The following is a 25,679-nucleotide window of genomic DNA, read 5'->3' as shown; positions in this document are numbered from 1 at the left end:
AGATTAGCACATTTTTATTCTTTATTTCTTCACAAAAACATTGTCTTCTTTATTAATTTGGAGAACTCTTGTTATATATTTAGCCCTTGACATGTGTGAAGTCAACTGCATGATTTGTTTCAAGAGTAAGTTTATAATTGTTTGAACTTGCTTTGAGAGCAGTTCCTATCTCCATCCCCTGTGATGCTACATGTTTCTGCATTTAAACAGTAGATTAGAAATAAACAGTGTTAGCCCAGTGAATTACAAAGATGAAGAAACAGGGCTTGAGTTACACCAATTCTGTCCTACCATTTGACAACCTGGAGTTTTTTTATTTGTGTTTGAATTTAAAACAGTAAAACAGAGCGTGAAACTAGTAAGTGTAAGGTCTGTTAGGTTCTCGCAGAGTTTAAAAGGAAGAAACTGAGGCCAGCACAAGAAGATCCAATGCGAAGGATTTATTCGGCTCCCAGGCAAGATTCTGCGGTCCGACAGGAGGGGCTGGAGAAGTCGCACGGACTCTTCTCAGAAGTGGGGTTTTGTAGGGAGTGGAGGCGTTTGATTGGTTGTGGGAGAGCAGGGTATGGGCAAGACAGGACTGCTATTGGGTAGGGTTACAAGACTTTATTTGTATATAAGACTTGACTACTATTGGTTAAAGTTACAAGACTTCGTTTGCGTACAAGACTTGACTGCTATTGGTTAAAGTTACAAGACTTCGTTTGCATACTGGCGGGGTTTTTTAGGGAAGACTAGGCTGTGCAAGGGGGTGGAGGTGTCCAAGCTTTTGAAAAAAAGGCGGGGAAGTGTGCGTCCGAGGTCCTGGCGAGGCAGCCAGCCTTACAGTAACTCCTAATTTTAGTTCATATATGAAATATTTACTGAACACAAATCATATTTTAAAATTTGAAAGTATTCTTTATTGTGCATTGCATAAACATTAAAAAGCAAATCAAGAAAAGAATGATGGCTACTGATGACTTCATGATTACTAGAAACAATTTTGTTGCCTAGAAGGAGTGGTAAATAATGATCTGCCCTGAATGTCAAATACGCAAGGTGAGCCACAGCATATCACACACCTTCAGTGACTGAAGAGCTGTTCCAGGCCCTGCAGACTTAGCAGTAAATAAAGCCATGAGGGTTTAAGGGTTGGCATGTAGAAGATGGCCTAGGGAACAAATGTAGAAGGGAAGTGAAGATGACCTACTCCAGAGCTGTGGAAAACACAAGCTTCCAAGAGGTAGGCTTTAGAAGAAGAGGACCCCTAAAGACTAGCAAGAAGCAGACAGAGTGGTGGGAAGAGAGGTAGGAAAGAGTAGAGTCAGGTACATTAGGGGAAAAGTTACGGGAAAGATGGGGGGTCAACAGCATTCAAGTGACTAAAACAAAAAAGAAAATGGCTGGGGAGTACCCTTTGGGTTGACCATTAGGAAGTGGGGGTGAGGTTCTTGAAAAAGTCTTTGATCTCAACCTGACCAACATGGTGAAACCCCGTCTCTGCTAAAAATACAAAAATTAGCAGAGGGTGGTGGTGCATGCCTGTAATCCCAGCTACTCAGGAGACTGAGGCAGAAGAATCACTTGAACTCAAGAGGCAGAGGTTGCAGTGAGCCGAGATTGCACCATTGCACTTCAGTCTGAGTGACAGAGCAAGACTCTGTCTCAAAAAAAAAAAAAGTCTTTGTTCTGAATGGGAAAAGTAAGGGCAATTCAAGGCAAGAGAGCACTGTCGAATAGAAGGGGCATGAACTTATCTTTTCTGATTCTAAAATAAATGCAAGTTCATTGTTGAAAATATGGCTAAAGTTGAAAATTGAAGGAACTATGAACTCATGTCCCTTGGATTAATTAGCCTTTGACTATGAAATAGTCATGTCTTCATCATAAATCCTCAAGCTTCTCCTGTGTGCTACAAAGCCTCAGGCCCACTTCAGAGTGCCCTCATCTTTATTTTGGTCCAGACTATGCTGTCTTATATCTCCTGCTTCAACTGCCCATGCCTATTAGCCACAGGCTACCTGGAAGGTCATCACTGTCCATACTTGCAAGGATGTTGGTATCTGTGCTGTGCATACCATCCGGAAATGTCAGGGCTCCATCCAGAGGAAGGCCCTGCTTTCCAACACTCAGCCATATATGGGTGGCCAGCTGGGCCTCCAGGGAGCTCAGCCTAGCCCAGATTCGCTTCCAGTCTTGGTGAAGACCTTGGTTACTCTTTGCCCACCCCCTCTTCCTCACTGTTCCTTTAACCAGGGGTGCAACACAGCCTGAGGAATTAATAAATATCCCTTTTGTTTTTCTCCTTTCCCCCAAGTTTCAACTCTTTTCTCTCAAAAGCAACATCTTCTCCCCAAAATGCTATTGTCTCCTCTCTTTTCCATTTAGCATTTTTCAGATTTTCAATCTCGAATTTTCTGAACTTCTCCACTTGAGCAGAATCTTCTCTTTACCCATGCATAATTTAGAAGACTTGCTACAGCTTTTCTTTTCTTTTCTTTTTTTTCCCAAATAATGTGCCTGCCTTTAAAGGTGAATTCAAATTCAAATTTCCATCCCTTGTTAAACAGAAAGTACTTGAAACTGAAATTACATTTTTTTCTGACTTCTATTCTTCCATTTCATTTTAAGATACATTTTTATTCATGGTGAAAACATGAATAAAAGTACTCTACTATGTGTAGAAGCTGTTCTCCAGCAATTTCTATAAAATGGAGAAAAAAAGAATAGAAGAAAATATAAGTTGACCTTTAATCCTACCCACAGATCTTATGGATTCTCTCTTTGTAAGTCCTGGCACATATTTGATACTAAATAAATACATTGGCTGAACATAAAAATATATACAGAAATTGGGATCAGACCGTAAATGTTTATTTTTATCCCATTTTCCATAAAATTAGTAAAATTTTTCTTGATCTTAGCTACTCTTTAATTTTATTTTCATCATTGTATTGTATCATGTTGGATATGTAGCATAACTTATTTAATTACTTCCCTATTGCTAACCCTTTAGGCATTTTTGTACTGTAATAGATTCCCTAATATAAATATTTGCATGTCTACCCATTTTCTCTGGATTCTGTATTAGTCAGGGTTCTCTAAAGGGACAGAGCTAATAGGATATATGTATATATGAAGGGGAGCTTGTTAGAAGAATTGACTCATAGGGTTGTAAGGTGAAGTTCCACAATAGGCCGTTTGCAAGCTTACAAGCCAGTAAGCCAGTCCGAGTGGCAAAACCTCACAAGTAGGGAAGCCGACAGTGCAACCTTCAGTCTGTGGCCGAAGGCCCGAGAGCCCCTGGTAAACCGCTGGTGTAAGTCCAAGAGTCCAAAAGAAGAATTTGAAGTCTGATGTTCAAGGGCAGGAAGCGTCCAGCATGGGAGAAAGATGAAGGGCAGAAGACACAGCAAGTCAAGTCCTTCCAGAGTCTTCTGTCTGCTTTATTCTAGCCTTGCTGGCAGCCAATTAGATGGTGCCCACCCAGATTGAGGTTGGGTTTGTCCCTCGCAGGCCACTGACTCAAATGTTAATCCCCTTTGGTAACACCTCACAGACACACTCAGGGATAATACATTGCATCCTTCAATCCAATCAAGTTGACACTCAATGTTAACCATCACAGATACGTTTCCAAAAGTGGAATTACTGGATTAGAAGCCTCAGGACAGTGCTTGGTGCAGAGTAAGTATTCAACAAATATTTGAATATTTGAAAGCATATTTGAATATCCAATAAATGTGGCAATGATTTGAATGAAGGTTTTTGATAGTTATTTATGAAGTGTCCTTCAGGATGATTACACATCTGAACATGTTCCTTCAATACTGCCACTACCTCCCTCTAGTCTGAATTTCTTTGTATAATCTTTTGTGTTATCTTCTAGTCTTTGTTAATTTTATAGTAAAAATGGTGTCTTTTTTTTTTCTTTTTTGAGAAGGAGTCTGGCTCTGTCACCTAGGCAGGAGTGCAGTGGTGTGATTTCAGCTCACCTCCTGTCCACCTCCTGGGCTCAAGTGGTCCTCCTGCCTCAGTCTCCTGAGTAGCTAGAACTACAGGCATGCCACCATGCCTAGCTAATATATTTTTTTCAAGACAGGGTCTTGTTCTGTCGCCCAGGCTGGAGTCCAGTGGCATGATCTCAGCTCCCTGCAGCCTCTGCCTCCTGGGTTCAAGCAATTCTCCTGCTTCAACCTCCGGAGTAGCTGGTATTACAGGCATGTGCCACCACGGCCGGCTGTTTCGTGTTTTTAGTAGAGACAGAGTTTCACCATATTGGCCAGGCTGGTCTCGACCTCCTGGCCTCAAGTGATCCACCACCTTGGCTTCCCAAAGTGCTGGGATTACAGGCGTGAGCCACGATGCCCAGCCTAATTTTTTATGTTTTTGTAGAGATAGGATTTTGCCATGTTGCCCAGGCTGGTCTCGCACTCCTGGGCTCAAGTGATCTACTCATGTTGGCCTCCCAAAGTGCTGGGATTACAGGCATGAGCCACTGTGCCCAGCCATTGTTTTTAAAGTTTGCATATCTTTAAATAGTAATGAGGCTACCTATATTTCTATCTCCATCTCCACATTTGACCCAATCCCTTTGCTCCTGTGTAGAGATTTGCCAAGTGTGTTTACAGATGGATGACAAGGGATCACAACACATCTTTACTCTGAGTTCCTGGTCTCTTGGTGTTTGTTGTGGGTTGAATTGTGTCTCCCTTCCCCCAAAAAGATATATTCAAGTCCTCCCCCCTGGTGCCTGTAAATACGACACTGTTTAGAATAAGGTCTTTGCAGATATAATCAAATTAAGATCAAGTCATACTGTGTTAGGGTGGTCCCTGGATAAAATATGACTGTGTCTCCTTTTAGAGACACAGAAATGTGAACACAGAGATGCACAGACACACAGAGGGGAAAATGCCACGTGATGATGGAGGTAGAGATTGGAGTGATGTGTCTACAAGCCAAGGGACACCAAGGATCACCAGCAACCACTGGAAGCTAGAAGGGAGACATGGAATAGCCTCTCCCTCAGAGTCCCCAGAAGGAACCAACCCTGCCAACATTTCAACTTTTTGGGCTTTTGGCCCCCAGAACTATGAGATTATACATTTCTGTTGTTGAAACCACCAAGTGTGTAGTGCTTGTTATGGCAGCCCCAGGAAACTCCTTACTTGGCTAAGAATTTAGAGCTTACCATAATTTAGGTGGCTGCGGGAGAAGCAGCCTATTAAGCATTCTTTGTGTTGTTTCTCCTGACATTTATTCTCTGAGGGGAATATTACTGTTGGTGACACTTTCTGAGCACATTGTGGCCTAAATCCTTACCCAGGGGTGGGAATGAAGTCATTGCCCAAGTGTTCCTGAGGAATAACTCTCTCTTCACTTCCCCAATTCTCTGGAAATCCTCTCTGTATGATGCCCTTTGCCCATTTTTTTCCAACTAAGATTTTTGTCTGTTTCTTACTGATCGTAGTAAGTCTTTATATATTAATTAAATCAACTTTTCATTTGTATTCCTTTTTTGTTGTTTGCTTTTTCCCTTTTCATTTTGTTTATTATGTTTTAGGAAGTACACAAGCTTTTAATATTTATCTGTTTAAATCTGTATCTATGTATCTTTGTGTGTGTCTATCTATCTATCTGTCTGACTGTCTATCTATCTATCTATCTATCTATCTTTCTATCTCTATCTATCTAATCTACCTATCTACCTACCTACTTACCTGTCTGTCTACCTACCTACCTACCTACTGCTATCATTTCTATGTTTTTAAAATTTTAATTGTTTTATGCCAGGAAAGTCTTCCCTGTGTTCAGAGAGGGAAAATGTCCATGTGCATTATCCTTAAAAAAATTGACACATAATGTTTGTACAAATATGGGGTGCCTGTGATATTTTGTTACATGATAGGATGTCTAATGATCAAGGCAGAGTATTTAGGATATCCATCACCTAAAGCATTTATTATTTTTATGTATTGGAACATTTCAAGACCTCTCTTTAGCTATTTTTAAATATATAATACATTGTTTTTAACTATAGTTAACCCACTCAGCTATTGAACCTTATTCCTTCGATATAACTGTATATTTGTACCCATTAACCAAACTCTCTTCATTCCCCTGAAACCCTTCCCAGCCCCTAATAACACTCTACTTTCTACCTCTTTGATACTAATTTTTTAACTCCCACATATAAGTGATATTATATTTACAATATTTGTCTTTCTGTGCCTGGCCTATTTTACTTAACACAGCTGACCTCCAGTTTCATCCCTGTTGCTGCAAATGAAAAGATATTGTTTTTTTATGGCTGAATAGTATTCCATTGTGTATATATGCTACATTTTCTTTTTCCATTTATCCATTGATGGACTCTTGGGTTGATTTCTTATCCTTGCTATTGTGAATAGTGCTGCAATAAAAGTGGGGATGCAGTTATCCTTTTGACATACTGATTTTTAAAAAATAAATATCCAGTAGATGAATTGCTAGAGTGTATAGTACTTCCACTTTTAGTTTTTTTGGGATAAATCTCCATACTGTTTTTCAAAATGACTGTGTCAATGTACATTCCCACCAACAGAGTTCCCTTTCTCTGCATTCTCACCAGCATCTGCTATTTTTTGTCTTTTTGATAATAGCCATGCTAACTGGAGTAAGATGATATCTCATTGTGGTTTGATTTGCATTTCCCTGATGATTAATGATGTTGAACATTTTCTGTATACCTGTTGGCTATTTGTATGTCTTCTTTTGAGAAATATGTATTCAGAAACTTTGCCCACTTTTTAATGGGATTATTTGTTTTTTGGCTGTTAGTTGAGTTCCTTGTATATTCTGAATATTAGTCCCTTATCTGATAAATTGTTTGAAAATATTCTCTCCCCATTCAACAGGTTGTCTCTTCACTCTGTTGATTGTTTCCTTTGCTGTGCAGAAGTAAACTTCTTAGTTTACTATAGTCCCATTTGTCTATATTTATTTTTTGTTGCCTGTGCTTTTGCAGTCTTAGTCATAAAATCTTTGCTTAGGCCCATGTCCTGGAGTGTTTCTCCTGTGTTTCTTCAGGTATTTTTATAGTTTTGGGTCTAATCTTGAAGTCTTTAATTCACTTGGAGCTGATTTATGTTTATGGTGAGAGATAAGGGTCTAGTTTCATTCTTCTGCTTATGAATATTCAGTTTTCCCAGCACCATTTATTGAAAAATATGACCTTTCCCCAGTGTATGTTCTTGACACCTTTATTGAAAATGAGTTGGCTGTAATACATGGATTTAATTCTGGCATCTCGATTCTATTCAATTGGGTTATGTGTGTATTTTTATGCCACTACCATGCTGTTTTTTTTTTTAACTACAGTCTTGTAATATATTTGGAAGTCAGTTATTGTGATGTCGCTAGATTTATTCTTTTTTTTTTCAGGATTGCTTTGCTCTATTCAGGAACTTTTTGGTTTCATAAAAATTTTAGGACTGTTTTCTCTTTCTGTGAAGAGGAATGCTGCACTGAATCTGTAAATTGCTTTGGGTAGTATTGCCATTTTAGCAACATTAATTCTTCCAACCAATGATCGTGAAATATCTTTTCATTTTCTGATTGTCCTCTTCAATTTCTTTCATTAGTGATTTACAATTATCTTTCTATAGACTTTTCACTTCTTTTGTTACATTGATTCCTAGGTATTTAATATTTTTGTAGCTATTGTTAATGAGATTGTTTTCTTGATTTTTAAAATATTCACTATTGGTGAATATAAATAGTACTAATTTTTGTATATTGATTTGTATCCCGAAACTTTACTGAATTTATTTATCACTTCTAAGAGTTTTTGGTGGAGTCTTAAGATCGTGCTATCTCTATGTAACTAGGCTAATTTGTTATCTTTCTTTCCATTTTGAATGACCTTTATTTCTTTCTCTTGCTTAATTGCTCTGACTAGAAGTTCTAGTGCTATGTTGATTATGAGTGGTGAAGGCATGTGTCCTTCTCTTGCTTCAGTTCTTAGAGAAAAAGCCTTTTGACTTTTCCCCATTCAGCATAATGTTAGCTCGGGTTTGTTTTATATAGACTTTATTATTTTGATGTATGTTCCTTCTATGTCTACTTTGTCAAGAATTTTCAACATGAAGGGATGTTGAATTTTATCAAATGCTTTTTTCTGTGTCTATTGAGATGATAATATGATTTTTTGTCCTTTATTCTATTGATGTGATGTATCACATTTATTGATTTTGCATATGTTGAATCATTCTTGCATCCCTGGTATAAATCCTATTTGATAGTGGCATATTATCTTTTTGATGTGCTGTTGGATTTGGTTTGCTACTATTTTGTTGAAGAGTTTTCCATCTATGTTCATCAGGGATGCTGGGCTTAGTTTTCTTTTTTGTTATGTCCTTGTCTGATTTTGGTATCAGGATGATATTGGTCATCATAGTATGATTTAGGGAGAATTCTTTCTCTTTCAATTTTTTGAAAGTTTCAGGAGGAATGGTATTAGTTCTTTATACATTTGGTAGAATTTTGCTATGGATATATTGAATCCTGGGCTTTCCTTTTTGGAAAATTTCATTACTGATTCAGTCTCACTCCTCATTATTGATCTATTTAGGTTTTCTATTTCTTTCTGATTCTATCATTGTAGGTTGTAGGTATCCACGAATGTATCCATTTCCACTAGCTTTTTCAGTTTGATAGCATATGATTGTATATAATAGTTTCTGATGATCCTTTCACTTTCAGGTATAAGAACCCCTTAAACATTTCCTGTAGGTCTGGTCTAGTGGCAATGAATCCCTTCATTTTTTCCTTGTCTGGAAAAGACTGTATTTCTTTTTTATTTATAAAGGACAGCTTTGCCAGGTATAGTATTCTTGGTCAACTTTTTTTTTCTTCCAGTGCTTTGACTATATCCTATCCTCCCATTCTCTTGGCCTGTAATGCTTTTGCTAAGAAATCCACTGTTAATCTCATGGGATTTCTCATATAGGTGACTAGATGCTTTTCTCTTTGTTTTTAGAATTCTCTTCTTATCTTTAACTTTTGACAATGTACCTATAATGTGCCTTGGAGAAACTTATGGGTTGTATCTACTTGGGGTTCTGTATTAGGCCATTCTTGAACTGCTATAAAGAAATACCTGAGATGGGAATATATTAAAAAAGAGATTTACTTGGCATAGCTCCAGCATCTGTTTTTGGGGAGGCCTCAGGGAGCTTTACTCATGGTGACATACAAAGCAGGAGAAGGAAACTCACATGGCAAAAGCAAGAGAGAGAGAGAGAGAGAGAGAGAGAGAACGGAAGAAGAAGGAAGAAAGGGAGGGAGGGAGACTTTTTAGCAGCCAGATCTCATGAGAACTCACTTACTCACGTTGTGAGGAGAGCACCAAGGGAATGGTGCTAATCCATTCATGAAAAATATACCTCCATGGTTCAATCAACCACCCCCTACCAGGCCCCACCTCCGACACTGTGGTTTACAATTCAACATGAGACTTGGGCAGGCACACATATTCAAACTATATCAGGATATCTGGGTTTCTTATATCTGGATGTCTAAATCTCTTGTCATACTTTAGATGTTTAAAGCTATTCTTTCAATAAATAGGTGTTTTTTAATGCCTTTGCTCTTCTCTTCACCTTCTGAAATATCCCAAATGTGTATATTTTGCTGCTTTACGATGTCCTGTTAGCGATGTTGGCTTTCTTCTTTCTTCCTTTTTTTCTGATCGGATTATTTCAAACAACCTGTATTCATGTTCTGAAGTTGTTTCTTCTGCTTGATCTATTGTTTAAGCTGTTGAATGTATTTTTAATTTCATTCATTGACTTACTCAGTTCCAGGGTTTCTTTTAAGTTCTTTTTTTTACCATATCTATCTCTGATGAATTTCTCATTCATATCCTGAATTATTTTTCTAATGACTTTGTATTTTTTATCTGTATTTTAAATATCTCACTGAGCTTCTTTAATATCATTATTTTGAATTCTTTTCCAAGCATTTCATAATTTTTTTTCCCGTTGAAATCTGTTGCTAGAAAATTATTGTATGCCTTTGGAGGTGTCATATTTTCTAGGTTTTTAATGTTTCTTCTGTCCTTACTTTAATATGTGCACATCTAGTGTAACAAACATGTCTTCCAATTTTTTGAATTGGCTTTTGTAGGGGAAGATTCTTCTTAAAGCTGTATCTATGGTGTTGGCTGGGCAGGGCACATTAGCTGTGATTCTGGATGTGTACAGTAGTGTAGTATTTAAATGATTTATTTGGCTATGAATAGCATCAGTGGTGTCTGTCATAACCTCAGTGGCTTAGGCTGTGATTATTAGTGGAGGCTGTGATGAAGCTTTGCTGGGGTCACGAATGATAAATGAGCCAATCCTTGGGTCCCAGTGGTGGCAGCAGTGGGTGGAGCATGCCTTTCTTTGCTCTTCTGGTCAATAAATGCAGGCATGTGATAGGCTAATTCTTGGGCCTCCAGGCAGCTTGCTTGGGTGTAGCAGTGTCAATGATTGGCTGGGTGAGTGAGCGAGTGCTTGGACTCCTGGGCAGTATGTATGAGCGATGACAGTAGCAATGGTAAGACAACACTTGGCCTCCCTGGGCTGCATATACTGGTGTTAGTGGTGGTTTAGTGGACTAGATGGGGCATCCTCTAAGCCTTCAGGTGTTGGGTGTGGGTGGGTGCTGATAGTGGTAAGGCAGCAGGCTGGATGGGCCTGTCCTCAGGCCCTGGGGAAGAGTACAGGTGACAGTGGTGGTGAACCAGCAGAGTGATCTCCAGTATGCCAGATGACATGCTTTGGCACCAGTGGCAGGTGTTCAGTGTCAGTTGTTAAATCTGCTGGTGGTGTGCCCATGTTGATTGGTGGGTGGGGTCGGGCAGTCCCCAGGCATCTGGCCAGTGTGCTTGGCTAGTGTGGATGACAGTGCCAGACTGGGTAGGTCTGTCTTTAGGCTCCCCCCAGTGATGTGCATGGGTGTAGGCTGTCGGGGGCTGGCTTGGGTGATCCCCAGGTCACCAGGAGGCATACTTGGGAGATGATGGCAGTGGTGGCAATGAGAAGGGATAACTTGTCCTTAGGGTGTGTGCAAGTGCACTATGGTCTTGCTGCTGGTAAGGGCAGCGTTGCTATCAGGTGGCTCTCAGGCTCTGGGGAGTGCACACTTTTGCTTCTTTTGTCCTGGGGGAAGCCTTCCAGGTGTGCTGACCACTTGTTCCCTGGACTGTAGGACACTGTATGAGCTAGAGTGCTGGGCACCTTGCCTAACTGCTGGATCCACTGGTGTTGCACCAATGAAGCCCTCTGGGTATATGCAAGAGGATGTCACAGGGCTCCAGGGATATGGAGATGCAGGGGGCCGTCAGGAGGCAGTCTGGTGGAGTCTGAGCTCTCATAATGGTGCTATGCTGTACTTGTTTGCCTCTTGGGGGATGTATGGGACCCAGAGTAAGCTCCCTTTCTGGAGTAATGCGTCATTTGGACTCTGGGCTGTTCACTCTTCCAGGCTCAGGGCTTGCAGGGGTCAAGTGGCTCTCCTGTGGCTAGGATTTCAGGAGTCCACAGAGAGAATGTGGACTACTAGGGATATTTCACTTAACTTTTCCCCACACCGGAAAGCCTCTCAGAGCTCCCAGCTAATCCTGAGCCGGCTGCCTTGCTTTTTTCTCTCCTTCCGTGCCTCAGGTATTTTCTGTCAGTTTTCTGCTGAATTCCGGTGTTCTCTCTCAGACTCTCTATTTGAAGTGTGATTATCTACTCACTATTTTGGTTCCATTTTGTGGAGGAGGTGAGTGCCGGATGCCTCTAGTCAGCCATCTTGAAGCTAATCCTCTTCTATGTATATTTTCTTATAGTTTAAAACATGTTTCAAACATTTTATTTCCTACACGTATTGAGTCTGGTGATGTTTTAAACATTTTTTTTAGCTGAGCCCTTCCTTCAAACAAAACTTTGCTTGGAAAGTTGAGTGTGTAGAAGCAATACAAGCATAGTTACTTATGAAAGAGTAAAGGGGGAAGCCTAGGACCCGGTATTTCTCCTGCAGTGGCTCCAAGGTAATGCTATGGAATAAATAGAACTTGACTGTATGGTATGAAACCACTGCCTAACATAAACACACACACACACACACAGTTCTAATCTAATTAATACTTACAGTTAGAATATATAACGTGAAATCAGGATTTACTTTGTCTTTTCACTCCATGAACATTCAGCTAATACAGTTTACTTCCTTTATGTGTTCCCTCATTTTTCTTTCTTTCTTTCTTTCCTTCTTTCTTTCCCTCCCTCCCTCCCTCCCTCCTTCCTTCCTTCCTTCCTTCCTTCCTCCGTCCCTCCATCTCTCTCTCCCTCCCTCCCTCTCTCTCTCCCTCTCTCTTTCTTTCTTTCTCTTTCTTGTCTTTTCTTTCTTTCTTTCATGGACTATTGCTCTGTTGCTTAGGCTGCAGTGCAATGGGTGTGATCTCAGCTCACTGCAGCCTCCACCTCCTGGGTTGAAGCGATTCTCCTGTCTCACCTCCCGAGTAGCTGGAATTACAGGTGCATGCCACCATGCCTGGCTAATTTTTGTATTTTCAGTAGAGATGGGGTTTCACCATGTTGGTCAGGCTGGTCTTGAACTCTTGACCTCAAGTGATCTGCCCACCTCGGCCTCCCAAAGTGCTGGGATTATAGGCGTGAGCCACTGTTCCCAGCCCCCTCATTTTTTCTTTTGAGCGCATTGCATTAGAGTGATGCCGCCTGTCCCTCAACCTTACTCACTTCTCCAGAGGGTGAGGAGAGGTGTACGTATCTGAAAGGTAGTTAGGAGAGAAGCTGAACATGCTGGCTTTATCTTCTCACTCAATTCCTATTTACTGCAGATCTGCATTCTGATGTATTCTCTGCAAATGCCACAAGGAAGATGGTCATGCAGGAGTTCTCTGTATTTTTTCAGGTTTGTATGTGAGTAAGAAAGTTTAATTCTGATGTGAATTTTTGGGATATTCATTTGGACCACACATCAAAGCCACATTCTTGAATTCATCTTTTATCAGTAACAAAAGTACTCAAAAGATATTTTGATAGTCATCTCTCAGCTTCTTGGGTCTTCACATCTGGTTTGCTATTCAGATGGAGATGAACGAGCTATTATTATTAACCCTTAAAGTTCCAACTCATTTTAAAGAATAATTCTTCCCTATTAAGCTGTAATATTACTTTTATTAAATAGTAAATCCACATAGCTTTAGGATATTCTCTTCTGTTCCATTTATCTCACTTCTAATTTCTTGTTATAATACTCACTAAAAATTAATAATTAAAACATTCCATCTAATGAACTTTAGAATAATTTTATCAAGTTCCAAGAAGTTATCTGGCATTTTAAGTTGAGTAATAGGCCTATCAATTCAGATAGCTAAAATGTTTCAATATTCAGTCTTATCAGTACAGATACGTTACATCTTCATTTGTTTCAATAGCTTAGTTAAATTTTTAAACTTTTATTTATTAAAATATTCTACTTTAAGTGTTATTTTCTAAAAGTTTTTAATAATAAGATTAGTATAGAATTTAATAAAGTTTTTGAGGTAGTAATTTTCTTTGAACTTTATTTTGTAATGCATAATCTTAATAAGTTTCTTAATATTTAATATCAAATAATCTTTATACATGTGGGTGAGCCCTTTTTAATTATGGCATATAATTCTTTTAATATTGCTGAATTATTTTTGATTCATGTGGGTTTAGGATTTAAGTCATGAGTTAATATTAACTTAGGATTTATATTTTGTGAGAAAAGCATGTGCTTTTTGTATACCTTATTCAGGTTTAATATGTCACAAAATTATTAAGTGACTTTTAATACTTTTGCTCTGGAACAGTTCACATAGTAAGGGGATTATCTATGCTTTAAAAATTTCAAGAGTATTGCCATGAAACCATTTGACCCTTGAGGAAGATAGTTTTCTGATAACTTTTCCCTAGTCCAGTTTATTTTAGTATTATTGCACAATTTTAGAATTGTGAGTTGATTTCCTGTGGTAGATGTTTTAGTACATTTTGTTAATTTAAATATTTTCAAATTTAACATCATAAAATTGCTCAGAATATTATCTTTTTAATATTCTGATACCTATGATATTTTCTTGTAGCCACTTTTCAATCATTTTTTATTTTATTGTTCTCTTTATTATGTCTTGCTTATTTTCTGCAGTGTTCCTGATAAATATTCATTAAACAGTTACTTCCTATTGGTTCTCATTTGAAGTAATGTATACCCTTTCTAGAAAATGTGATATACCACATTTCATTGATTGTTCTAAAAAGGTACATTTTATAAGTGATCTTTAGTATTTATATCTATACATACACATAGCTGTCAAGATAAAATACATCATTGGCAAAAGGGGACAGGTTTGATGATTTTTGTAATTTGTCTTTTGTATATAAAATAAATATTTTGAACTCAGAGTTAAATATTCTAAGTAATTTATAAACTCTGAATTAGCAAAAATATCTTAATTGCTTTAAAGATTTCTTATTGTTGAATATTTATTTTGTTTTTAAAATCTACTGTCATAACAATACCACAGAAAACATACTTGGAACAAAATTCTTAATCATTTTCTTGAGGAAAATTCCTATTAGTAGGGTTGCTGGGTCAGAGACTATGAAGCTTTAACAAACTATATATGTGTTTGTGTATCATAAAAATATAAATGCATATATACTTGATAGAATCATGTATCATTTAATGATGAAAATATATTCTGTGAAATACGTTATTAGACCATTTTGTCATTGTGTGAGTATTATAGAATTTAGATACACAAACTTAGGTGATATAGCCTACTACCTAGGCTATATGGTTTAACCCCTTGTTCCTAGCTACAAACCTTTATAGCATATTACTGTACTGAATACTGTAGGCAGCTGTTAGCATGATGGTTAACATGCTTTAATGTGGTTAAAGTATTTGTGTATATAAACATATCTAGAGATAGAAAAGGTATAGTAAAAATATGGCATAAAAGATAAAAAATGGTACACCTGTGAGGGGCACTTACTATGAACAGAACTTGCGGAACCTGAAAGTTACTCTGGGTGAGTCAATGGGTGAGTAGTGAGTGAATGTGAAGGCCTAGGACAGTACTACGCACTACTATAGACTTTATAAATACTGTAAAGTATACTTAGGCAACATTAAACTTATAAAAAATATTTTTCTTTCTCTAATAATGAATTAGTGTTAGCTTATTGTAACTTTACATTATAAACATTTAAATGTTTTACACTTTTGACTGTTGGTAAATAACACTTAGCTTAAAACACAAACACATTGTACAACTGTACTAAATATTTTCTTTCTATATGTCCTATTCTATAAGCTTTGTTGTATTTTACAATTTCTTATTTTTTTAACTTTATAAACTTTTTTCTTAAAAACTAAGATACAAATATACACATTAGCCTAGGCCTATGCAGGGTCAGGATCATCAGTATCCTCATCTTTCACCTCCATGTCTTGCCCCGCTAGAAGACCATGCAATTACATGCATGGAGCTGTCATCTCTTATGTTAACAATTCCTACTTCAGGAATACCTCCTAAAGGACTTGCCTGAGGCTGTTTTACAGTTAACTGTTTTTGTAAGTAGAGGGAATACTGATAAAACAATGATAAAAGTATAGTTAGCACATAAACCACTAACATAGTCTTTTATTATTATCAAATATTGTGTACTGTACACAGTTGTGTATGTGATACTTTTATATGACTAGCAGTGAAGTAGTTTTGTCTGCACCAATGTCATTTCAATCACATGAGTATTGTATGGTGCTATGACATCAACAGGTGATAGAAATTTTTCAGATCCATAATAATCTTATGGAATTACCACTGTATACGCAGTCCCTCATTGACTAAAACACCATTTTGCAGTGTATGACTGTATACACATATACACACAAACATACATATATATACAATTATACATGTATATATACACATACATATATAAACATACATATATATGATTCTTTATAGATACATATGTATAGCAAATATATGCATGTGTAATTTTTTCTTCAAATTGTCCTCTATAAAGTTTTCAGTGATTTGTACTCTTAATAACAATGTGTAGAAATACATAATTTCCTGAATAATTTTCAAACTGGATATTATCACTTAAAAATAAATTTCCTTATTTCATATGGAAATATGGAATTTATCTTTGCATTATTAGAGAATTTAGATGGTCCTGTGTATATTTTGCATTAATTTTTATCTTTGATTTTATTGCTATCTTAGTAAATCCATATTTTATATATAATATCTTTACATTCTTTTAAAATATAAGTCCACCTATTATAAGTAACTTTTACTGTATGGAGGAATTAGCTTCGAGGATCAGCCTGAGTACAGTCCTTGAAAAAAAAAATGTTTCAAACAGAATAAAAATGATCAATATACTATAATAAGTGCATGTAACAATCCAGAATAAGATTGGTCTACTTACTTATAGTTGATTGAAAACTCTTAAAAATTTAGTCTGTGGTGATTAATTTTATAATAACTAATATCTGTGGTGATTCAATTTATAAGTTATAGATTTATTCACTCCCATTGTTTACTGATAAGTCTTTTAACTTCACTTGTAACAAACTGGATATTTGTGGTCTCTTCGAAATTTGTTTTCAGTTCTGTTTTTCTGTATTTGCCACTGAGATCTAGACTCTTCACTTATATTTGGTTAACTCTTCTGTTTTACATATTCTAATTTAATGGTTTATTAGTTTTCTTCTGATGTTTTCTCATTTTTCTCCTTAGTGGTAAATTGGGAGATCACGTTATGGGAAATGCTCTTGAATTGACATTTTAATCCAGGTATACATGCCGTTTTCTTCATATACATTAAGTAAGCATGCTAACAAATGTGTATATATGCATATACCCGTACAAGGAGATAGAAAGATTTGACTCTATTTTTATGCCTACAGGAAGATGTCAGTTGAGAAGTAAACTCAGAAACTCTGATGGGACAATTAATGGTTCAAAGCCTGCCAGAAGTTGGAATGGAATGTATCTAGAGCACAAGAGCAAGCATTTCTCTGTCTTTTTCTCTCCAAAGAGAGTTTGAGAATTGACTCCTGTGATTGTGGAGGCTGGCAAGTTGAGAATTTACAGGGCAGATTGGCAGGCTGGAGACCTAGGGAAAAGCTGGTGTTGCAACCAGAACCTGGATGCAGTCTGCTGGCAGAACTTCTCTTCTTCAGAAGAGGTCATTCTTTCTTTTAAGGCCTTCGGCTGAGTGGGTAAGTCTCACCTATATTCTGAAGGGTAATCTGCTTTACTCACAGTCTACTGATTTAAACAGTAATCTCATCTGAAAAAATATCTTCATGGCAGCATCCAGATGTGTTTGACCAAATATCTGGGTACCATGACCTATCTAAGTTGACACATAAAATTAATCATCACAATAACTTAACTTTTTTCTTTGTAAACATTTTCTGAGCAAGAGGTAGAAAGTAGGGTTGAGTATTTGTTATAGAAACTGTAAGGGAATGTTTAAAAGTGGCAGAGAAAAAGATTTCTGACCTATGCTGAGGTCCCAACTAAGGTTGAAGATTTTTCCTAAATTATAGTAATACAGAGTTTTATAGGAATACCAAGAAATATAGAGTAGCAAATACCAATGATTAAAAAGCTGTAGGTCTGGGGAAATTATGAATAGCTGTGGGAGAAAGACAAATAGTGACAGAGTTAGGTGTGTTAGAAGTTAGTTATATTAAGACAAAGCCTTCGCTAGATGCTCACCAATTTCATTTTCTCTTCTTAGACACAAAGGAAGTCTACAATTCTCAGTCATTCTTGGAATTAGCTAATGGTCATATAGCTGGGTTCTAGCCAATAAAACAGATTCAAGTGACATAATCCACTTTTGGCCTGGCTCTTAAAAATGTCTTTAGCAGACCAGGCACGATGGCTCATGCCTGTAATCCCAGCACTTTGGGAGGCTGAGGAGGGTGGATCACCTGAGGTCAGGAGTTCCAGATCAGCCTGGCAAACATGGTGAAACTCCGTCTTTACTAAAAATATATAAATTAGCTGGGCATGGTAGTGGGCGCCTGTAATCTCAGCTACTTGGGAGGCTGGGGCGGGAGAATCACTTAAACCTGGGAGGCTGGGGCGGGAGAATCACTTAAACCTGGGAGGCAGAGGTTGCAGTGAGCTGAGATTGTGCCATTGCACTCCAGCCTGGGCAATGAAGATAAAACTCCATCTCAAAAAAAAAAAAAAAAATGTCTTCAGCAAAACTTTGACTTTCCATTTTCTTTTCTGCAAAGTACCAGAAGTTGTTTATATAGAATGAAAGCCTTCTGAATTCTAGAATTACTACTAAAGAGAGGTGATCAACCTACATTTGACTTTGAGTGGGGAAGAAAAAGCCTTTTATTGTATCAAGCCACCAAGATATTGGAATTGTCTAATATAGTAGCTAAGCATCAATTAACTTTCCTAGCATATATATCACAGGGTCCAAAGGATGAATGTGAAATCAAGAAGGGACACATAATTGAGAGGAAAGGATAAGCTCCAGGCATGTGAGGTTTAAATGAGGAAGAAGAATAGGCTTTGAGGGAATAGGAGACCTGGAGAATAGGTGTTTAATGTCAGACAGCAGTATATTGAAATGCCACATGTTGGCATTAGAGTGATTTCGAGCTCTGGCCATAGAATTGAATATTGGAGGGAAAGTCTAGTGAAGGTTATTAGCATTGAGAAGGCCCTTGAAAAATAAATCATCCAGATAGAACCATGCAGGTTCCAATGTCAGTTTCCTGGTTTTGATAGTTATACTATGTTGATGCAAGTGTTACCTATGTAGGGGAGGCTGTGTTGAGTGTACACAGGGCCTCCCTGTACATTTCTTCATAGTTTCCTGTGAATCTATAATTATTTCAGAATAAAAATTTTTTAAAATTACCATTTATTCACATTAAAAATCATCGTGTAATTTAGGAAAAAACTTAGGAAGCTACACACCTAATTATAAATAGATTTTAGTTCTGAGAGGTGTGATAGATTGGCATGGGTGAGGGAAAAGGATTGCTTTCTACTTTATAAAATTGTACTCACAGTATATGTCACTTTTGCATTTCAAAATTAAAGGATAATTTAAAATATGTATTTAAACCTATAATTATTTCCTAGTTAACTTTCTCCATTGTTTTAATAATTAGTACTCTCCTGTTAGAAGCTTTCTGTATTCATTTATATTTTTAAATAGTTGTTTAAACTTTAGTTTTTTTTTTTAAATAAACCTTTAACTTGTTAATTCATTGTAATTTTTTCATTGTATGACATGAGGTTTTTACCTGATTTGAAATCATTTAAAAATAGTTAACCGATGCTTTGACATCATTTGGTCTTCACATTTATTTTGATGGCACATTTATTGTATATTAGGTTCTGATATATACTAGAGTTTGTTTTTGGCTAAACTGTTCCATTTCTGTTTACATGGTTTTGATTATTGTAGATGTATAATTTTCCTATGTGTTATGGAAAATTCTTTGTTATACATTATTTTTAGAATCTTCTTCTTGGGTGCTATAATCCATTTATCTTCCAGATTAAGTTAGGATCTCTTTTTTATTTTACTGGAGTGGATTAAATTAAAATGATAATTTGTGGTGAATTTACTTCTGTCTTACTTAGGAACTTGGAATATCTATACCGTTTTTTAACACTGCTTTTGTGTCTTTAAGTTTTATTTCACTTTTCTTTATATTGCTCCTTAGTATTTTATGTTTTGGGCTATAATTATCAATGATGATCAGGATTTATCTTCCATTTTCTTTTTCTAAGCTGGCTACTGCTAACATGTAAAACTATTCTTATGGTCTTATTTTTCATCCAGTTATTTTGAAAGCCGTGTAATTTGTTGGATTCATGTTCATTGCTTTGTTTTGTTTTAATTCTCTGTTTTCAGTAGATATACAATGATTATTAACGTAGGCAATGATGACCACTCTTGTCACTGATTTCAGAGAGAATGTGTATAGTGTCCACAGTTGAGATGATTGCTGAATGTTGACTTTAGATGTTTCTTATCAGGTAATTACTATACTTCCCTTTTTTCTTTAAAAAAATTAAGAATTGCTACTGAGTTTTTCCAAATGCCCTCAGGGCCTATTAACATGAGTGTGCCATTTCTTTCTATCAACCTATGTTGACGGAGTTACTTATTTTGTCTTTATTTAAATTTTACTTTTAAGTAAATTTTGAGCTATAATTTATGTATAATAAAATGCTTCATTTAAATAAAAACATCACACAATTTGATACATTTTGACAGATGTATCTCTCTGTAAAAGCACAGCTGCAATATATTTCCATCATCCCTAATAGATTCTTTATGCCCTCCTGCAGAGAATCTCTCCCTTTGCTCCAGGCTCCAGTCAGTCACTGTTTTGCTTTTATCAGTATAGATTAATTTACATTTTCTAGCATTTTATATACATGGAATCAAAGCAACTGTTGTCTCTAGTTTCTTTCACTTAGCAGAATGAGCTTGAGATTTGTAGTAGTTCACTCATGCTGCTATAACAAAATAACTTATATTGGGTAATTTATAAACAACAGAAATTTATTTCTTACGGTTCTGGAGCCGAGAAGTCCAAGATCAAGGCATCAGCAGATCTGATGTCTGGTAAGGACTGGTTTTCTTCTTCAAAGATGGCACCTTGTTGCTGCATCTTCACATGGTGGAAGGGGTGAAAGCTTTCCTAAGCTTCTTTGGTAACAGCACTAATTTCATTCATGAAGGAAGAGCCCTCATGATCTAGTCACCTCCTCTTAGTTCCTCACAATGGGGATGAGGTTTAATATGAATTTTAAAGGGTCACAGACATTCAGATCATAGCAAGATTGGTTTATGTTATTTCATATATCAGTATCCTATTCCGTTTTCTTGCTGAGTAGTATTTCACAGTGGGGATATACCACATATTTTGTTTCTTTACTCATTTGTTGATGGATATGTAGATTTTTTTCAAGTTTGTATCTATTATGAATAAAATTGCTGTAAGCATTCATATGCATGTCTTTTTGTTGATGTGCTATTTCCTTTTGGTAAAAACTTATGAATATTCATAAGTGTATGTTTAACACTCAAATAAAGCCACACATTTTTTCTATTTAGTTTTACTATTTTACATTCCCATCAACAATATATGAAAATTCTAGTTACTCTACTTCCTCTCCAACAATTTATATTGACAACCTTTAAAATTTTAGCCATTATAGTGAGTATATTGTGGTATCATTATAATTTTAATTTACATTTCCCTGATGAATGACTTTGAGCATCTTTTCATGTGGCCAATGATAGATTTAACGAACCATCTTAACATTCTTAGGATATGCTCTCCTTGGTTGTGATGAATTTAATATGACCAACTTCTAAGAGTGTCACCCCAGATACTCTCAGAAGTTGGTCACAATAAATTCATCACAAACATTCCATTCATACCAAAAGGTATATAATATAGAATAATTATACACATATATCATAGCAAGTATATAAAATACAGGTATTGATTTGAAATTATGTATTATTCTGTATTATTTACTTTTCTGTTACATACATGTAAGAAATGTAAATATAAATACATGCATATTATTTAAAAACAACAATAGGACTAATACATGGTTGAAATTAGTAATTAATAATAGGACTAATTAAACAAATGATATATACAACAAAAATATAATATTTTTGTAATGTTTCTGTTAGAGATTTTAACTCTTTGGATATTCTACTTTTATAAGTGTGTTATTGTATATTCTTAAGCTAAGTAAATAAAATACCTTTAAAAATTGAATGTAAATAAAATGGGATTAGCTAACCAAACTTGTAAAATTTAATAAGATTAACAATGACATGTTTCTTTCTGTTCCATAATATACCAGTAAGATGTTTTTGATATTTCTGTTTTCTTTTCAATATTTCTCTGAAATACCAGCTGCTTTCCAGATACTCTTCTCTTCTTTTATGTAGTGGTAGAACTCAATAAACCAAAATGAAAAATTTATTTTGACTTGCATCTCTACGCCTTTAAGCCCACATTATGCTGTTTACTAGTGGCAGTTAAATGAAATGACATCAAGCTAAATATTCTCTCAATAAAAGTGTTTTAGCATGGAATTCTTAGAATTTTACTCTGTAGTAACAGCAAGTGTTTAGATTTGTAGAAGTTAGTTTCCACTTCTCTAAAAACATCCATTTTGTATCTACAGGTGTATTTTGGTAGCTGTTTGTCAATCAAGTTCCTTTCATCTGTAAATCCATCAGGTAGGCTCTCCATGTCTAACATTTCCATCATGTTTAGATACTCCAAAACACATTGGATATTATTATCATAAGTTAAGCCTCTTTTTGTTGGGGAAAATGGTTATGAAGCATAGAAGTAATTTGAACTTGTGAAATTGAAGTTGGACTTCCTGTAAGTTACCATTTTAGTAAAGAAATAAGAAAGCCCTGTTTAACGTGGTTTCCCTTTTCTAGTGACTTTGTTTTTTTTTATTTCTGAAACAGTCTTATTTTTAAAAAATGACCTTTTTTTTTTTTTTTGCATTGTATGTGTTTTTGTTGCAACCTCCACATAACATTCAACATCTCAAATGCAGTCAGTACATGCTTTCCTAGGTTCCTTATGGTCTCTTCAAAGACCACCAAACATTTTTGGAGAAACAGTGTATACATTTCTGTTTTCATGCTTTTCTCCATTCTCATCCTCAATGCATTTGCAAATTAGAGAAGGACACTCTTTTTGTCCTATACTTTACAAATACGATTTTAGGGCATGCCAACATTTTAACATCTATGACAGGCTAAAATTATAGTCATCTTGTAGGCACATGTCTAGGAAGGCTGTCTCCTTCCATTTCTCTAAAGTAAAAAAAAAAAATCTTATTATGTGTTTCTGTGCATTTTGAGGAAATTGAAAAGTGACCAACAACTTTCATTATGAAAAGGAAGCAAATCACAATCCTTTGAAGCAGTGTTAAAGTTTACAAGGTATGCCGAACATTCAGCAAGATCTTTAATTTTCTTTGGTAGGAAGTTTATAAGTTGAATGGAATTTGCATATATATATACGCAAATATACATATACTGTCTGCTGAATATACAAGATGAGTATCTTGATCCGTTTTCTGTTGCATGTAACAGAATACATACAAGTGGTAATGTATTCTGTTATATGCAACAGAAAACGGATCAAAAATAAATTTTATTTCTTATGGTTTTGGAGGCTGTGAAGTCCAAGGTCAATGGGTGCATCTGGTGAAGACATTCTTCCTGGTGGAGACTCTCTAGAGTCCTGAGGTGGTGCAAGCCATCACATAATGAGGGGGCTAAGTGAGCTAACATGCTAGTTTAAGTCCCTCTTCCTCTTCTTAAAAAGCCGTGAGTTCTTCTTCCATGATAACCCATCAGTCCATTAACTCATTCATCCATTAGTCCATTCATGTGGGTAAAGTTCTTATGATCCAATCACTGCTTGAAGTCCCCACTTGTTAATACTGTCATATGTGTAAATTTCAATGTGAGTTTTGGAAGGGACAAATATTCAAACCATATGAATGAGCAAAGTTTACTTTGTATTTAGACAGGACTCAACAATATTTTATTTATTTACTTTGTATTTAGACAGGACTCAACAATATTATATTTATTTATATGTTTTGTAGTTTCATTAAAATCTTTATAGAAATCAAGATGGGCCAGGTGCAGTGGCTCACGCCTGTAATCCCAGCACTTTGGGAGGCCAAGGCAGGTGGATCACTTGAGGTCAGGAGTTTGAGATCATCTTGGCCAATATGGTGAAACCCTGCCTCTACTAAAAATACAAAAATGAGTTGAGTGTGATAGCACACATCTGTAATCCCAGCTACTTGGGAGGCTAAGGAAAGAGAATCACTTGAACCTGATAGGTGGAGGTAGCCCTGAGCCAAGATGTCACCACTGCACTCCAGCCTGGGTGACAGAGCAAGACTCCATCTCTAAAGAAAAAAAAAAGAAAGAAAGAGAAAGAAAAGAAAAAAAAAGAAATCAAGATTTGAAGCTCCGTTTTTCAAATCCAAGTACCTAACAGCCAGGGGTAACATTCTGTTGCTCTTGTTGCTCTAATGTCTTATTTGATATACTATAGAAAGAAGAATCCCTGGTAAGAATCAGACCTGCACTGTCAGAGGCAACACATCTGTTTTCCAAATTTCCTTTTTTGTTTGCCCAATAGGACATTTTAGTTACAACTTCTGAATCAGGAAATGCACTCACTCAGTTTTATATAGAGGAATTGAAGGAATGGTAAGATAATGTATGCTGATTCATGTAGTATGCTGAAGCTAATTCAGTGGCCACTTTACAATATTCATAATTCTGAAAAATATGTAAATGAAGAACATCACTGCATGTTTGTAGCTGGCTACCTTGCCTTGATAACCATTTTGGATCCACATCCCTGGCATTTGGTTTGTGTGAACTGAGCTCCAGAGGAATCAGCCAGGGGTTACTCTCTTCCCAGATCACCACATGCCATCAGCTATCCCAAAGAGTTTAAAAAGTGTTAGAACAATTAAATTGTTTGGGTGCATTCGCTACTTAGGATTTCTAACAAATGATGTTCTAATGTAATAATTCAGTTTTGTTCTGTTTTCATCTTTTTTTAGCCTACTCTATAAGTCTTAGACTGAAAATTACGTAGTCTACAATGCAAATTATATTTTTAATACTTTCTCTGTGCATTCTTATATTAATTTTGTATATTTTCATGCTTTGTTATAAGGTCTTAAAGTCAATAAATGTCAGGTCTTAATACATATTTATCTTTCAATCAATTAAACAGTGAATGTCTTTGTAATATAACTTTTTTTTTTTTTATTTTTTATTTTTTTTGAGACGGAGTTTCGCTCTTGATACCCAGGCTGGAGTGCAATGGCGCGATCTCGGCTCACCGCAACCTCCGCCTCCTGGGTTCAGGCAATTCTCCTGCCTCAGCCTCCTGAGTAGCTGGGATTACAGGCACGCGCCACCATGCCCAGCTAATTTTTTGTATTAGTAGAGACGGGGTTTCACTATGTTGACCAGGATGGTCTCGATCTCTCGACCTCGTGATCCACCCGCCTCGGCCTCCCAAAGTGCTGGGATTACAGGCTTGAGCCACCGCGCCCGGCCTGTAATATAACTTTTTTAAAAAAATATATTTTATTGCACTTTAGGTTCTGGGGTACATGTGCAAAACATGCAGGATTGTTGCATAGGTACATACATGGCAATGTGGTTTGCTGCCTCCATCCCCCTGTCACCTATATCTGGCATTTTTCCCCATGTTATCCCTCCCCAACTCCCCACCCCCTGCTGTACCTCTCATAGCACCCCCCATTAGACCCCAGTGTGTGATGCTCCCCTCCCTGTGTCCATGTGTTCTCATTGTTCAACACCCGCCTATGAGTGAGAACATGCAGTGTTTGATTTTCTGTTCTTGTGTCAGTTTGCTGAGGATGATGGTTTCCAGATTCATTCATGCCCCTACAAAGGACACGAACTCATCGTTTTTTATGGCTACATAGTATTCCATGGTGTATATGTACCACATTTTCCTTGTCCAGTCTATCATCAGTGTGCATTTGG

General features: G+C 36.5%; 1 long non-coding RNA gene across 2 annotated transcripts in view; it reads left to right on the top strand.

The window, feature by feature from the left end:
- Positions 1-25,679, top strand: part of LOC105726316 (uncharacterized) — a 279,709-nt gene that overhangs the window by 195,834 nt on the left and 58,196 nt on the right. Inside the window, exons 1-5 of one of the 2 annotated variants that reach the window (XR_010341431.1) lie at positions 12,855-12,930; positions 16,805-16,861; positions 16,975-17,289; positions 20,032-20,098; positions 22,283-22,337. This is a non-coding gene — a long non-coding RNA (uncharacterized LOC105726316). Of the gene's footprint in view, positions 1-12,854; positions 12,931-16,804; positions 16,862-16,974; positions 17,290-20,031; positions 20,099-22,282; positions 22,338-25,679 lie in introns of those variants that run through there. The other variant, XR_010341432.1, reaches the window with a different exon arrangement.

This window comes from Aotus nancymaae, unplaced genomic scaffold, assembly GCF_030222135.1.
Source record: "Aotus nancymaae isolate 86718 unplaced genomic scaffold, 86718_ANA_hifiasm-v0.15.2.pri h1tg000002l, whole genome shotgun sequence".
Lineage (NCBI taxonomy): Eukaryota > Metazoa > Chordata > Mammalia > Primates > Aotidae > Aotus > Aotus nancymaae.
This window is presented reverse-complemented; position numbering and strand designations above follow the sequence as displayed.